Raw genomic sequence first — 14,967 nt, forward strand, 5'->3', positions numbered from 1 at the left:
CAGCTGACTAACTCCCAGGTACCTATTTACTGCTAGGTAACGGGGGCATTCAGGGTGAAAGAAACTTTGCCCATTTGTTTCTGCCTCGTGCGGGAATCGAACCCGCGCCACAGAATTACGAGTCCTGCGCGCTATCCACCAGGCTACGAGGCCCCCATTGTATGCATGAATGTGTGTGTTAAATGGGAGATTTGTGTGTGTGTGTGTGTGTGTGTGTGTGTGTGTGTGTGTGTGTGTGTGTGTGTGTGTGTGTGTGTGTGTGTGTGTGTGTGTGATGGAACACCGACTCTCATGGCTATCAATTATAACTTACGACATATACTCATAAATTTAAAAAAAAAATGGAGTTATATTTTTTTAAGGTTTTGTAAATATTAATATCAACGGTCTACCTTGAGGTTACCTTGAGGTGCTTCCGGGGCTTAGTGTCCCCGCGGCCCGGTCGTCGACCAGGCCTCCTGGTTGCTGGACTGATCAACCAGGCTGTTAGACGCGGCTGCTCGCAGCCTGACGTATGAGTCACAGCCTGGGTGATCAGGTATCCTTTGGAGGTGCTTATCCAGTTCTCTCTTGAACACTGTGAGGGGTCGGCCAGTTATGCCCCTTATGTGTAGTGGAAGCGTGTTGAACAGTCTCGGGCCTCTGATGTTGATAGTTCTCTCTTGAACACTGTGAGGGGTCGACCAGTTATGTCCCTTATGTGTAGTGGAAGCGTGTTGAACAGTCTCGGGCCTCTGATGTTGATAGTTCTCTCTTGAACACTGTGAGGGGTCGGCCAGTTATGCCCCTTATGTGTAGTGGAAGCGTGTTGAACAGTCTCGGGCCTCTGATGTTGATAGTTCTCTCTTGAACACTGTGAGGGGTCGACCAGTTATGTCCCTTATGTGTAGTGGAAGCGTGTTGAACAGTCTCGGGCCTCTGATGTTGATAGAGTTCTCTCTCAGCAACCCGTTCTCGCAAATTTAATAAGTCAATATTGACTTATTAGTTGCGTGCATAGGTGACATACTAAACATAATAGTTTCCCTTGAAAAGCTTCATAGAAAACACCGACCTTACCTAACCTACTTAGTATGTTAAAATAAGCATCTTATAGCTTCGTAATTACAATTGTTACTTAACCTATTATAGGTATAGGTTAGGTAACAATTGTAATTACGAAGCAATAAGATGCTTATCTTAACATACTAAGTAGGTTAGGTAAGGTCGGTGTTTTCTATGAAGCTTTTCAAGGGAAACTATTATGTTAAGTATGTCACCTATGCACATATTTAATAAGTCAATATTGACTTATTAAATTTGCGAGAACGGGTTGCTCTCAGAGTACCTGTTGCACCTCTGCTTTTCAAGGTCACATCTAACCTTATATAGTTATCTATATCTATAGAAGTCGTTAATGAAAACAATAATTTATGTTCTTGTGTAAGCTGTTTTGATTAAACTTCATCGTTGTTAAATGAAAAAATCCACAAGGGCCGTGATAAGGATTCGAACTTACGTCCGGGCTAATCCCAGACGCGCCTTAGCCGATTGCGCCACGAAATGGTTATTTTTTTTCATGCATATTGAATCAAATGCACCGTCTCCTCTCGGTATATTTTCTTGTCTTAATATAGATTTAATAGACTTGAAAGTAGACGTAATAGACGTAATAATATGTAATAGACGTAAATAAATTTTTCTGATTTGAAAGATAAGAGATGTATAGGTTTGAAGGGATGTAATGTCACGTGAATGAGAATATTGATAGGACTTTACTTGGCTAATGAGATGCTATGAGATGCTAATGAGATGCTGAGAGATGCTAATGAGATGCTATGAGATGCTTTACTTGGCTAATGAGATGCTCTGAGATGCTTTACTTGGCTAATGAGATGCCATGTGGTCCCAGGATTAGAAATTATGAGAGAGATATACCAGGTGTGTATCTGGTCAAGATACCAGGCTTCAAACGTAGTCAGGTGTACATAGATGTACACAGAGCAAAGAGATAGGTTTCAAACACTCTTGACAGGTATACAGTGTCACAAATTTGAGTTTATGTCAAGCATAGTCAGATGTCCATGTGTCAAAATGAAAGGACTCAAGCAGACAGTCAGGTGTACATAGGTGTCCCTCTCCACACACATCCGGATATGGGGAATAACGCTGTTTTTATCCGGAAAGTCGTCTCAGTTTTTCCGAACGACATTCTCTAGATGGTTGGCTGTCAAAACATTCATCCGTGAATGTCTCACTTAATGCCTTATACCCGGATGGAAGACATATGACTTTCTACATTCTTTCAGATTATAGTCTTGAAATATTCATATAATTATACATATTTGATGTGATTTTGTGCATATGAGCATGTATAATGTATATGATTATTATAATAACTTTTATAATAGTTTTATGCAGCTAATTGTGAGGAAAAAATGAAGATATTTAAGCTTTATTTCTCATGAGGAAACAAGGCAATTAAGCTGTTCAGCACGAAGGCACTCAGCTAAACCCACAGGGCATGCAGAAAATATTTCTAATCGGGGAAGGGAATTTATATGTGGTAAATTGATGGAATTCTGCCAATGCTACAGAAATGCTGTATGCATTATTGCAGCATTGCTGTGAGGCGACACTTGCCCCAAGCAGCAATAGACGTCTTGAACATGAGACGTAGATTAATCTACCTCATACCTACTCTAACCCCGTTAGAGTAGGTATGAGGACCCCACCTACTCAACGGAGGACATGAGTATGGTGGACAAAAAAAAGCATTTCTGCGAAGATTAAATGAAGTCGTTGATCAGAGGAAGTTCTCAGAGGGCTGCCCAATCGTTTCGACCACGCCCACCGCTTGTAAATATGGCAGCCAAGCCGGTTATCCCGCTCGCTAGGTGTTCGGGATAAATTGTTCCTGGATGACACTAGAGCGTTTTATGAGCCGCACATCCTGGGATAGGGGATAGGGGGGGAGGGGGGGGGGAATTTGCAACGGATTGTGGGTGGCCTGTGGGATGGGATAGGTGGGATGGGTTGCTGGTCTGACGGGATGGGGATAGGACGGGATGGGTGCAGTATTGTGCAGTACTCATAATGAATAACACTGCCCAATACCAATCCCCATAGCGGTATGTTCACTCTCAGGATGAATAACACTGTCCAGTACCAATCCCCATAGCGGTATGTTCACTCACAGGATGAATAACACTGTCCAATACCAATCCCCATAGCGGTATGTTCACTCACAGGATGAATAACACTGTCCAGTACCAATCTTCATAGCGGTATGTTCACTCACAGGATGAATAACACTGTCCAATACCAATCCCCATAGCGGTATGTTCACTCACAGGATGAATAACACTGTCCAGTACCAATCCCCATAGCGGTATGTTCACTCACAGGATGAATAACACTGCCCAATACCATCCCCATAGCGGCATGTTCACTCACAGAATGAATAACACTGCCCAGTACCAATCCCCATAGCGGTATGTTCACTCACAGGATGAATAACACTGCCCAATACCATCCCCATAGCGGCATGTTCACTCTCAGGATGAATAACACTGTCCAGTACCAATCCCCATAGCGGTATGTCCACTCTCAGGATGAATAACACTGCCCAATAAACTCGCCCCTCGGGTTAAAATGACAAACAAATACAAATTTGTACATTGGGCAGGAATTTGGCATGATAACTGTGTACAGTCATGCGTGGGCATGACTGAGGACATGATATAAACACACGAGGATTGAGATACAGAAATCACCTCTGTTCCACTCGCTAGGATGGAATAGAGATTGGAGAGGTTTTCAAGTATCACTCGAGCCTGCAATATATATCTAGGTGGAAAGGGAGGAATGGAAAAGGATTAAATAGGGAGATGAGGAGGAACAGTCAACAGGTAGAGAGTGCTGGGAGTTGGGTTATGGCTACAGTGAGTTAACTCAAGGAATACAAAGTAGCTATATGGCCACCTTGGTGAAAATTATCTCACTTAACGCATCTTAAGTTGTATATAAAGATACTTGTGCGAACAGTTTCCTATCCTATGGAGACTCTGGTTTACCTCACTTCTCTTTAGGTAAACTAGGAAATATAACGAACGTGGGAGGATATGTTTCATGAGTACTTCATACCTCTGAAAACGTGTATGGAGTCATCCTCCGCAACATCATTCCCCCTAATGCATTCCATTTGTTAACTACTCAGACACTGACAAAAATGCCCGTGTTCACCTAGCAGTAAATAGGTACCTGGGAGTTAGACAGCTGCTACGGGCTGCTTTCTGGGGATGTGTGTAACAAAAAGGACTCATTCCACTGCTGGGTCCTTCCACTGTTGGCTCATTCCACTGTTGGCTCATTCCACTGCTGGGTCATTTCACTGCTGGGTCATTCCACTGCTGGATCATTCCACTGTTGGTTCATTCCACTGTTGGCTCATTCCACTGTTGGCTCATTCCACTGTTGGCTCATTCCACTGCTGGGTCATTCCACTGCTGGGTCATTCCACTGCTGGGTCATTCCACTGCTGGGTCATTCCACTGTTGGGTCATTCCACTGCTGGGTCATTCCACTGTTGGGTCATTCCACTGCTGACTCATTCCACTGTTGGGTCATTCCACTGCTGGGTCATTCCACTGCTGGGTCATTCCACTGCTGACTCATTCCACTGTTGGGTCATTCCACTGCTGGGTCATTCCACTGTTGGGTCATTCCACTGCTGGGTCATTCCACTGTTGGGTCATTCCACTGCTGACTCATTCCACTGTTGGGTCATTCCACTGCTGACTCATTCCACTGTTGGGTCATTCCACTGTTGGGTCATTCCACTGCTGGCTCATTCCACTGCTGGCTCATTCCACTGCTGGCTCATTCCACTGCTGGCTCATTCCACTGCTGGCTCATTCCACTGCTGGCTCATTCCACTGCTGGCTCATTCCACTGTTGACTCATTCCACTGCTGGGTCATTCCACTGTTGGGTCATTCCATTGCTGGGTCATTCCACTGTTGGGTCATTCCACTGCTGGCTCATTCCACTGCTGGCTCACTCCACTGCTGGGTCATTCCACTGCTCACACACTGAAGGAACGGTTCCTTGTGCCTCTCCCACTCATTATCATGTTATCATTATCATGTTATTACTTGTGTTATCATTTTCAACCCATGCTAAACTGTCATTCCACCTTGACCATATCTGAGTGGTCTGCAGTTTCTAATCATTTACCTATTGGTGAACAAATCCACTAGGGCCGTGACGAGGATTCGAACCTGCGTCCGGGAGCATCCCAGACACTGGTTCTGTTGTGACACATTGTTACCTATTGGTTCTTCTGTGTCCCAGCGTGAGTCTACGGGGCTGGAACCCACATAAATATCCCGTCATTCTCCTATGTATGAAATTATTGATTTTCTCTGGTTGTTATATCAGTAAAGGGGAAAAAATGGACAAAAATCGTGTGGCCAGAAACGCATAAACCATCTCATCTTGAGGGTTCGAAGCTGCGGGTTCGTAACTCCTGTTGATTATCGAGTCATTCGTCACCGGTAATAAAAATACGCGACACTAACGGACGCATTCGGCTCCCGAAATGCGTTATTATGGTCGAATTATCGTCAGGGCCGATGTTAGTGGGTGGTTTGAGGACCGCTTCTGCTGCCCCTAGCGCCATTCTTGCTGCTACGTTGAATGATGTGACCAGCCTGTGTACCCTCTGGGACTTTCTGGGACTTTCTGGGACTTCGTTTGTCTTTGTGGGGCTTCGTGGGACTTCGTGAGACTTCTTGGAACTTCGTGGGACTTCGTTTGACTTCCTGGGACTTCCTGGGACTTCTTGGGGTCTTACTGGGACCTTTTGGGCCCCAGGGGGGGGAGACCCTGGGGAGGGGGAGTAGGGGAAAGCAAGTAGGGGGGAATGAAGACTGGGGAAGAGACCCGGGCACAGCAGGGTACTTCTCCAAGTGGACACGCGCGAACAGCCACACATATACGAGGCAACACACACATACGAGGCGGGACCAAAGAGCCAGAGCTCAACCCCCGCAAGCACAACTAGCTGAATTCACCTAGAGATTTCAGAAACAAATTAAATGACAAATAACAACCATTGAACGCAAATACAGTATCGAAATAATTGTCAGGTGGATTTTCACTTTATTCACAAAGGCATTCCGCTTAGCATAGCAGGCTCAAACATATATTTATTCCGCTTAGCATAGCAGATTCAAACATATATTTATTCCGCTTAGCATAGCAGGTTTAAACATATATTTAATCCGCTTAGCATAGCAGGTTCAAACATATATTTATTCCGCTTAGCATAGCAGGTTTAAACATATATTTATTCCGCTTAGCATAGCAGGTTTAAACATATATTTATTCCGCTTAGCATAGCAGGTTCAAACATATATTTATTCCGCTTAGCATAGCAGGCTCAAACATATATTTATTCCGCTTAGCATAGCAGGTTCAAACATATATTTATTCCGCTTAGCATAGCAGATTCAAACATATATTTATTCCGCTTAGCATAGCAGGCTCAAACATATATTTATTCCGCTTAGCATAGCAGGTTCAAACATATATTTATTCCGCTTAGCATAGCAGATTCAAACATATATTTATTCTGCTTAGCATAGCAGGTTTAAACATATATTTATTCCGCTTAGCATACCAGGCTCAAACATATATTTATTCCGCTTAGTATAGCAGGCTTAAACATATATATATTCCGCTTAGTACAGCAGATTCAAACATATATTTATTCCGCTTAGTATAGCAGATTCAAACATATATTTATTCCGCTTAGCATAGCAGGTTTAAACATATATTTATTCCGCTTAGCATAGCAGGTTCAAACATATATTTATTCCGCTTAGCATAGCAGGCTCAAACATATATTTATTCCGCTTAGCATAGCAGGCTTAAACATATATATATTCCGCTTAGTATAGCAGATTCAAACATATATTTATTCCGCTTAGCATAGCAGGTTTAAACATATATTTATTCCGCTTAGCATAGCAGGCTTAAACATATATTTATTCCGCTTAGCATAGCAGGCTCAAACATATATTTAATCCGCTTAGCATAGCAGGTTCGTACTTATATGTATTCATAAAATCATTCCACAATATCCTTGCACACGTTCGTCTCACGTCAGCCATTGCAAGCACGTTCTTGCTCAAGCAACATATCTGTATATACGTAGATATCCTTGAGATTGCAATTACGTGAGCCCATAAGGAAAAAAATCCTAATGGCATTTCATTTCACGAATGCGGTTATCGATATGGAAACACATACTTGTGTAAATATGATAGCAATCTTATATATATTATATAATAAGTAATATATTACAAGTATTTTAATACCAAAATACCAATCTTAATCTCTTAAACTTATTGTATCTTCTTGTAAATGAAGTATTATTAATTAATACTATTAATAAAGTATTAATTTAAAGTATTACTTTTTGTAAATAAAAGTATTATTATTGAACAAATCCACAGGAGAAATCGCTTAATGTGTAAATGTAAATAGTTAATGTGATTGCTCTGAGTATTAAAGTATGAATGTCAGAGTAAGTTTTACAGGCTGACAGAGCCCGGGTGTATAGGGGGATTGAGTGTAATCCCGCATAGGCTTCAGTGGAACCCTTGGGTACCCTCGTGGAGGCAGTAGCACTCCAGGTTGCAATTTTATCGACCATGTCGTGATACAGTTGACTAGAGCACGTCTGGGAATACCCAATGCACAGTTTCGAACCTTTATAAAAGGTTCCTGTGGATCTGTTCGTTGATAAATCATGTTACTGTGATATCTCTGAGTTGTTGTTGTTATCCTTGGATAATCGTCTCGGCCTGTTATCTGGTAGTCGTTTCTTAAGACCACCTTTTAATTCCGTCCTTCCTACCATTCCCCTCTCCCTCGTCCCCTTCGTCCTCCCTATCATTCCCCACTCCCTCGTCCCCCCTATCATTCCCCTCTCCCTCGTCCCTTCGTCCTTCCCACGGAGGAGAATGTTATGGTTGAAAGACGAAGCATAACGAAGCTTAGGTCTGGAATGTCGGAGCCACGGGTAATAAGGTCGTCCATATGGAGCACGGCATGCGAATGTCGGTGTCGATAGTTAAGAGGAAGGTGCGTCGGCCCATGTGATGACGGCCTGGTATCGTAGTTACTAGTCAACGAGAGCCTCTTAGTGTCGCGGGAGCCGCGGCAAACGACGTCTAAGGCATATCGAAAGCCGCTGGAAGACGTGAACTATGTATGAATACAGAGAACTGCTAAGGAGCTCTTGGCTCAGGCGAGGTTATACGTGTTGCTTGGTATACATGGTATAGGGTGTATCCTGCTTCCAGTGTGTATGAGTGCTTGACCACCTGTGTGTGTGTGTGGGTTCTTACCTAGTTGTATTTACCTATGTGTTTGCAGGGGGTTGAGCTCTGGCTCTTTGGTCCCGCCTCTCAACTGTCAATCAATTGGTGTACAGGTTCCTGAGCCTACTGGGTTGTGTACTCGCCTAATTGTGCTTGCGGGGGTTGAGTTCTGGCTCTTTGGTCCCGCCTCTCAACTGTCAATCAACTGGTGTACAGGTTCCTGAGCCTACTGGGCTCTATCATATCTACACTTGAAACTGTGTATGGAGTCAGCCTCCACCACATCACTGCCTAATGCATTCCATTTGTCTATTACTCTGACACTGAAAAAGTTCTTTCTTACGTCTCTGTGGCTCATTTTGGGCACTCAGTTTCCACGTGTGTCCCCTTGTTCGTGTGCCCCTTGCGTTAAATAGTCTGTCTTTATCTACTCTATCAATTCCTCTGAGAATCTTGTATGTGGTGATCATGTCCCCTCTAACTCTAATATCTCCCAGTGACGTGGGGTTTGTGTGAGGGGGGAGGGGGGGAATGGCCTTCATGTTTGGTGTTGAGCTTAAGGTCTATATCAACCTATGGAAGGTTATGAGAACGACCTCAACAGCCTACTGACCAACCACAAAGTATAGTTTAGTTCTGGGGGCCTCGTAGCCTGGTGGATAGCGCGCAGGACTCGTAATTCTGTGGCGCGGGTTCGATTCCCACACGAGGCAGAAACAAATTGGCAAAGTTTCTTTCACCCTGAATGCCCCTGTTACCTAGCAGTAAATAGGTACCTGGGTGTTAGTCAGCTGTCACGGGCTGCTTCCTGGAGGTGGAGGCCTGGTCAAGGACCGGGCCGCGGGGACACTAAAGCCCCGAAATCAACTCAAGATAACCTCAAGATAGTTCTGAACATAGTCTGGGATTATTGTAAACTCTTAGTTTACAATACACCGAGAAGGAAGATATATACTCATTAGTGTATACAGTAGTTTACTTACAGTATTGTCGGCGTTCAATCCTCGACCGTCCACAAGTGGTTGGGCACCATTCCTTTCCCGCCGTCCCATCCCAAATCCTTATCCTGACCCCTTCCCAGGGCTATATAGTCGTAATGGCTTGGCGCTTTCCCCGATTCTTCTCTTCCCCTCCATGTTCACTATTCTCGCTACACTATTCATCGCATAACACATCTCTAATCCTGTACATGAAGAACGGAAGAAAATGTATATATGGTAAAAAAAAAAATTAATGAATAGGTAAGTTTCTCGTTAAAAATAAAAAAAAAATCGATAGAGTTACGAAAGTTACGATTTTTGCCTCAGACGTAACTTTACACTTACATAATATATTTGGTTAGCATTATATATATAATATATATATAATATATATATATAATATATATATAATATATATATATAATATATAAACCAAAAACTCCTCACCCCTGAAGGATTCGAACCCAGATAGCCAAGGCTCCCTAAACCTCAGCATATCAAGAACTGTACCATACTGACTGTACAAAAAATGTTGGAAGTCGTGGGACTTTTACCCAACACCCGACAGCACTCGGTAGTTAGATTTAAGGTACAGATATATTATATTATATTACTCTCGTTGGCCCCAACAGCGAGGTGATTCGATGAAATATCTGTACCCTAAAATTTACCCCCGAATGCTGTCGGGTGTTGGGTGAAAGTGACATGATTCACTTAAATATATCTAAAACCTTACTTTCTCTTGTTGATGAGTGAGGCAGCATGGTAAGGTGTACTTAAGATTGATAATTAAAAGTAAAAGCTTGTTCTTTTTTCAGTTTAATCCTCAGGCTTAGCTACTGGAACCTGTTAGGTTAATCAGTGATGCGTTTTTCTTCCAAGAAAACGCTCCATCGCTCCGTTTCCTTACAAGATTGTAATTATATTAGAGTATCTAAGAGAGAACAGAGTAGGAATGGTCTTTAGACGTCTTTGCCTGCCTGTGGCTCTAACCTGAGTCGTTCTCGTAGGCAGTTACGAAGGACATTAACTACTACACTACCCTGTCTTAAAGATTAATTAAGATTCGTGCTTTCCTCAACTACATGTCGACTTATCTTCCCTTCAGCCAGCGATGATTGGCTAAACCTTAATGATCATTTAAGAGTTTTAAATGAGCTAAGATCTAGAGTAGTAACAAGAAATTTAAAAAATCAGGTCTTATAAAGTCCTGATTTTTACACTTATAAATGTAAAATTTACAAATGATGATAATAGCAAAATATGAGTTGAAAGTTGAACTTTCTTTTACATCGTAAATGGCTGATTTTTGCTCAAATAGCACCATTGTTTTCACCTGCACCAGCTGACTATAAACTTCCTTATTAACGACTTCGATGAACTTAATCAAATTTTTCTCAAATCAGGACTCTGAGTGCGTGTGTGGGGGCGGCTGCCCCAAGGATCACCTCCTTCACTAGACTTGAAGGAGCAGCCTCAGTTCCTTGGCTAATGATGACATCACAATCCACCTCCCACAGGAGCAAGTTTTTTTATATCCGGCTGCTTAGGCGGAGATGAAGATGCTTGAAGAGAGAACAGCAGCTTCCGCGTGAAGAAAATGTCAAGATTAATGTCTTCAGAGTAAGAGTTAAGATTAGAGGAGAAAGTAGAAGTTATTTGATGCATGAGGATGTAGCAGGTGTTGGTACACCTGTAGGTGGGTATGGCAGGTGTTGGTACACCTGTAGGAGGGTGTAGCAGGTGTTGGTACACCTGTAGGTGGGTGTAGCAGGTGTTGGTACACCTGTAGGAGGGCGTAGCAGGTGTTGGTACACCTGTAGGTGGGTGTAGCAGGTGTTGGTACACCTGTAGGAGGGTGTAGCAGGTGTTGATACACCTGTAGGAGGGTGTAGCAAGTGTTGATACACTTGTAGGGGGGTGTGGCAGCTGTTGGTACACCTGTAGGTGGGTGTGGCAGGTGTTGGTACACCTGTAGGTGGGTGTAGCAGGTGTTGGTACACCTGTAGGTGGGTGTAGCAGGTGTTGATACACCTGTAGGTGGGTGTAGCAGGTGTTGGCACACCTGTAGAAGGGTGCATCAGACATTTAAACACCTGTAGGTGGGTGTAGCGGGTGTTGGTTCACCTGTAGGAGGGTGTCGCAGGTGTTAGTACACATGTAGAATGGTGTAGCAGGTGTTGGCACACCTGCTGGAGGATGAAACAGGTGTTGGCACACCTGTTGGAGGGTGAAACAGGTGTTGGCACACCTGTTGGAGGGTGAAACAGGTATTGGCACACCTGTTGGAAGGTGAAACAGGTGTTGGCACACCTGTAGGAGAGTACAGTTAATCTGGTATTACAATCTATAACACATATATATATATATATATATATATATATATATATATATATATATATATATATATATATATATATATATATATATATATATATATATAATATAACACTATTTACTTATATGTCCAGTATTGTGTTATATACACTTGCAGATGTATATATCTATTGTGTTTATATTTAATGTTTCAACGTATTATTTCGGGTGTTGTGAACTGCTTGTTTGACGTGACCAGTAACTTTTCCCGCGCAGATATGTTTATTTACATCTCGTCCAGGGCTGCCAACCCTTCAGAGTTACTGCCAAAGTTGATTAAACTACTGTTTTATATTAAAAAAAAAAATCACACAGAATATCTGTGTATATTCTAGTTTCTGACAATCTGTCCTCAGGTATATATTAAAATTGTAGTTTTTTAGTACCCTGAGAGGGTATATGGGTTTATATTGGGTTATATTAGGTTGGTTGACCTGTTTGGGGGGATTAGGGGGGGGGTCTAGCAGGCTGGTTCATTGGTGTGTGAGTTATGGTGGGAGGAGGAGGAGGAGGGTAGTTCGGTCGTGTCTTGAGCAAGTAGTTAAGATTTTTATTTCGTCGTGTTTAGGTAAGATGTTGTGGGTGATTGTCTTTAAAGTTATCAGAGTATGTGTGTATATGTAGTATGTATTATGTATATGTAGTATATATATTTGTATTTGTATATATATGTACATGTATATATTTGTATGTATGTGTATGTAGTATGAATATGTAGGATGTTTATGTATGTACATGTATTTGTATGTATATGTATGTACTCGTATAATCATATCACCATGTATAAGTATATGTAGTTTGTGTATGTATGTAGTATATGTATATATATGTATGTACATGTATATGTATGTACATGTATATGTATGTACATGTATATGTATGTACATGTATATGTATGTACATGTATATGTATGTACATGTATATGTATGTACATGTATATGTATGTACATGTATATGTATGTACATGTATGTGTATGAGTATGTAGTATGTATATGTAGTATGTTTAAGTATGCACATGTATTTGTATGTATATGTATGTACTCGCCTAATCACATCACCATGTATGTGTATGTATATATATATATGTGTGTGTATATAATATTTATAAATCTCGTGGTTAAGTCACGTTACACATTTTCTCTTGTGGGGGATTTAGTCATTTTTTTCCTTGCTAATTTTTTTTCACTTTTTTTTTTTAATCCTGCCAGAGGCTCGAACCTGCGTCGTTTTCACGTGCAGTACGAAGGGTGAAGTACGCCCCTACACGTGCCGACACGTAACTGTATCATCCGGAAAGGCTGAAACGAAGCGTTTATTGGCTTATTTTGGTGTTAAGATTGAAACCTATTAACTGGATGAGGTTTGCCCTTGGGTTGGACGGTAGAGCGACGGTCCCGTTTCATGCAGGTCGGTGTTCAATCCCTGACTGACCACAAGTGGTTGGGCGTCATTCCTTTCCCACCGTCCCATCCTAAATCCTTATCCTGGCCCCTTCCCAGTGCTATATAGTCGTAATGGCTTGGTGATTTCTTCTAAAATTTCCGTCTAGTGCCCTTTAGGCCTAAATTAGTGTATAGGCTGTGATTATTGATAAAAGAAATTAAATTATATATTCCTAAATTGTAGGCGATGAGTCACAACGTGGCTAAATTATGTTGACCAGACCACATACTAGAAGGTGAAGGGACGACGACGTTTCGGTCCGTCCTGGACCATTCTCAAGTCGATTCAACGACTTGAGAATGGTCCAGGACGGACCGAAACGTCGTCGTCCCTTCACCTTATAGTGTGTGGTCTGGTCAACATATTCCTTAATTGTTCCTATGTCTGTTTATGGCTGAGATTGAGTAGCATTGCAAGGACAATGTCTAAGACTTTGACCAATGCATGTATTTTCTTAGATAATTGTTTATTTCTTGTATATTTGATTTTGTGTGTGGTTTCAGAGAGCGGTACGGGGCCTCGGCCACACCTGCCTTCCACGCCTCCACACCTGCTACAACTGCACCATCAACAGAGCCACATGTGAAAATACCTGTAGGGTTGGCGCCGACGTGTTCTGTTCATGTGTGTCAACCACAGAAACCGTGAGTATGGATTTTGGTTGATGAATCTGAGCTTAGAAACGCATACAGTATTCGTGAAATTCCATGGTTTCCAGATTCACGAAGCAGTTACGCAAGTACTTAGGAACGTGTTCATCTTCAATCTTTGACGGCTTTGGTTATATTAATTAAACAGTTTACAAGCATGAAAACTTGCCAATCAACTGTTGTTATTGTTATAAACAGCCTCCTGGTGCTTCGGGGCTCATTAACTGTTTAATAATTGTAAAAAAAGCCGCCAAAGATTGAGAAAAGATGTACAGGTTTGTAAGTGCTTGCGTAACTGCTTCATGAATCTGGCCCCTGGTTCGTAAGTGCTTGCGTAACTACTTCATGAATCTGTTCCCGACAATTGCTCACTCGTCCCGACATATCAAAGACTGTGAAGTTTATCCCAGTACTTCTTAGTACAAACAAGAGTACCAAAGACATGATTGAAAGCACATTGCTGACTATATATCATGTTCGAAAGAATTATAGGACATCATATAGTCTCCCTGGCTTAATTGGTTTCTGTTGATAATTGTTACCGATAGATAGTTCGGTATCTATTTGTTATCGCATGATAGTTCGATAATGTCCATTCTCCCGCTGAACATTGACGAGCGGTATATATGATTTTATAATGAGGTATATTTGAAAGACTGCTGTTTAGTACCTCTAAATGCCGCGTGATTTTCGTTTCTGAATGACGTTCTAACTTTTGCTAGCGTAGAGTACGCTGCTGTCGTTATCCGCTTTATTTAGCTATCTGTGTGTGTGTTTGTGTGAGGGAGATTAGGAGCAACTGTGTGATGCTCGAAGCGTGTGTTTGTATTAGGAGGGGCTTGTGTGTGGTCCTAGAAGGAGTATGTTTGGTCCTAGGAGCATGTGTGTGGTCCTAGGAACATGTGTGTGGTTCTAGGAGCGTGTGTGGTCCTAGGAGCGTGTGTGTGGTCCTAGGAGTAGGAGGGAGCGTGTGTGAGGTCCTAAGAGGAACATGCATACCATACCAATCGAACAGAACAGAGCATTAGTATGTTTGATGTATAAGTAGAGTATAAACCTCCCGTAAGCCGTTCCAGACTGTTGATAGTATACTTCGTGTGCACGGAAGCGTTGCACGACTTCCTGGTGCGTATGTAGAACGCATG

The 14,967-nt window shown here is 42.2% G+C and overlaps 1 long non-coding RNA gene across 4 annotated transcripts in view; it reads left to right on the plus strand.

Moving 5' to 3' along the window:
• LOC138356539 (uncharacterized) overlaps positions 1–14,967 on the plus strand; it is a 297,073-nt gene that overhangs the window by 197,328 nt on the left and 84,778 nt on the right. For 3 of the 4 annotated variants that reach the window (XR_011224517.1, XR_011224514.1, XR_011224515.1), the window contains exons 5-7: positions 10,758–10,974; positions 12,938–13,136; positions 13,676–13,816. This is a non-coding gene — a long non-coding RNA (uncharacterized lncRNA). The remainder of the gene's footprint in view (positions 1–10,757; positions 10,975–12,937; positions 13,137–13,675; positions 13,817–14,967) is intronic. The other variant, XR_011224516.1, reaches the window with a different exon arrangement.

This window comes from Procambarus clarkii, chromosome 73, assembly GCF_040958095.1.
Source record: "Procambarus clarkii isolate CNS0578487 chromosome 73, FALCON_Pclarkii_2.0, whole genome shotgun sequence".
Classification (NCBI taxonomy): Eukaryota; Metazoa; Arthropoda; class Malacostraca; order Decapoda; family Cambaridae; genus Procambarus; species Procambarus clarkii.